Source organism: Oncorhynchus keta, chromosome 3, assembly GCF_023373465.1.
Source record: "Oncorhynchus keta strain PuntledgeMale-10-30-2019 chromosome 3, Oket_V2, whole genome shotgun sequence".
Lineage (NCBI taxonomy): Eukaryota > Metazoa > Chordata > Actinopteri > Salmoniformes > Salmonidae > Oncorhynchus > Oncorhynchus keta.
The window spans coordinates 28,615,250-28,616,891 of NC_068423.1; the positions used below are offsets into that span (position 1 = coordinate 28,615,250).

The 1,642-nt window shown below is 41.4% G+C and overlaps 1 long non-coding RNA gene across 1 annotated transcript in view; it reads left to right on the forward strand.

Moving 5' to 3' along the window:
• Nucleotides 1-584, forward strand: part of LOC127915465 (uncharacterized) — a 2,095-nt gene extending 1,511 nt beyond the window's left edge. The window contains exons 2-3 of the long non-coding RNA XR_008091291.1: nucleotides 219-291; nucleotides 526-584. This is a non-coding gene — a long non-coding RNA (uncharacterized LOC127915465). The remainder of the gene's footprint in view (nucleotides 1-218; nucleotides 292-525) is intronic.
• Nucleotides 585-1,642: the final 1,058 nt, after the last annotated feature.

Genomic DNA, 1,642 nt, shown 5'->3' on the forward strand with positions numbered 1-1,642 from the left:
ATGTGATATGTGTGTTTAAGACTATTCTTGTGACTGATTACGGTCCTATAGTATCACAGAGTTGAGTTTTTATAGTTATCAGACAGTTTATATTCCCACAATGGAGAGGGTGAGATAACCATTAAAAGGTCCAACCCCTTTACTTCTCTGCTGTTCTGTCAACCTTTAGTTGCGTTAAACATGTCTATATATGTCTAAATATTGGTTCTCTATATAAGGCGTGTTATTCCCCAACTCCGCCCACCAGACAACATTGGCTCCCACTCACCTGTGTAATTATTACCTATTAAGGTAATTCAAATGACTTTATTTGCGTAAAGTGATAGCTTAGAGTGTTTATAAATATAGTAGCTAAGTTTAAAATGAACAACCATAAATAGTTTTTAAACGTTTTCTTAATATACTTGTTTAAACAATGGTATAGCCCCGGGCTACATCAGACATTAGAGGTGAAAGGGTTCTAGCTAGCTGACTGTAACCAAAACCTCCCACTTGTTCTACCTGCTTCTTCTTTTTCCGGACCAGACGACGCTGCTCCAGACCAGATACCACTTTCTTCACACAACAGCAGTCAAAAAATGGTGAGTTCTGGAGGTTTCTGCACGGATGTTTGTTTCTTCTTCTTTCTAAGCCAACCAAATTCTCAGTGTTGTAATATATGTTTATGGGGTTAGAGATTAGGACATGTGCTATGTGTGAAACTGAGAGAAATTGTTTTTAAAATAACTTCAAAATGGACAGTAGTATTACCTCTCTCTCCGGTCGAGTATTCCCCTCGATACTACACGGATAATTGTAAGGACATAACTTGTAGCCCCAGTGGGAATCTATTCTGACTCCTTGGCTCTTTTGGCTCTTTTCACAACCTCCAAAGAAAGTGGTCTGATTTTCACTGAAGAAAAAACGTCTCTGTTGTTTCCCATGACAACATACTTAACCTTCATCCGAATGCCAAGAGTTTCGTCTTACAATATCTTTGGATTCTTCTGCAAGTAAGGAATAGAACCGTTTTAGGTTGCATTCGAATTGCCCTGTATATAGGGAACAGGGTGCCATAGGGCTCTGGTCTAAAGTAGTGCACTATATAGGGAACAGGGTGCCATAGGGCCCTGGTCTAAAGTAGTGCACTATATAGGGAACAGGGTGCCATAGGGCCCTGGTCTAAAGTAGTGCACTATATAGGTAACAGGGTGCCATAGGGCCCTGGTCTAAAGTAGTGCACTATATAGGGAATAGGGTTCTGGTCTAAAGTAGTGCACTATATAGGGAACAGGGTGCCATAGGGCTCTGGTCTAAAGTAGTGCACTATATAGGGAACAGGGTGCCATAGGGCCCTGGTCTAAAGTAGTGCACTATATAGGGAATAGGGTTCTGGTCTAAAGTAGTGCACTATATAGGGAATAGGGTGCCATAGGGTTCTGGTCTAAAGTAGTGCACTATATAGGGTGCCATAGGGCTCTGGTCTAAAGTAGTGCACTATATAGGGAATAGGGTTCTGGTCTAAAGTAGTGCACTATATAGGGTGCCATAGGGCTCTGGTCTAAAGTAGTGCACTATATAGGGAATAGGGTTCTGGTCTAAAGTAGTGCACTATATAGGGAATAGGGTGCCATAGGGTTCTGGTCTAAAGTAGTGCACTATA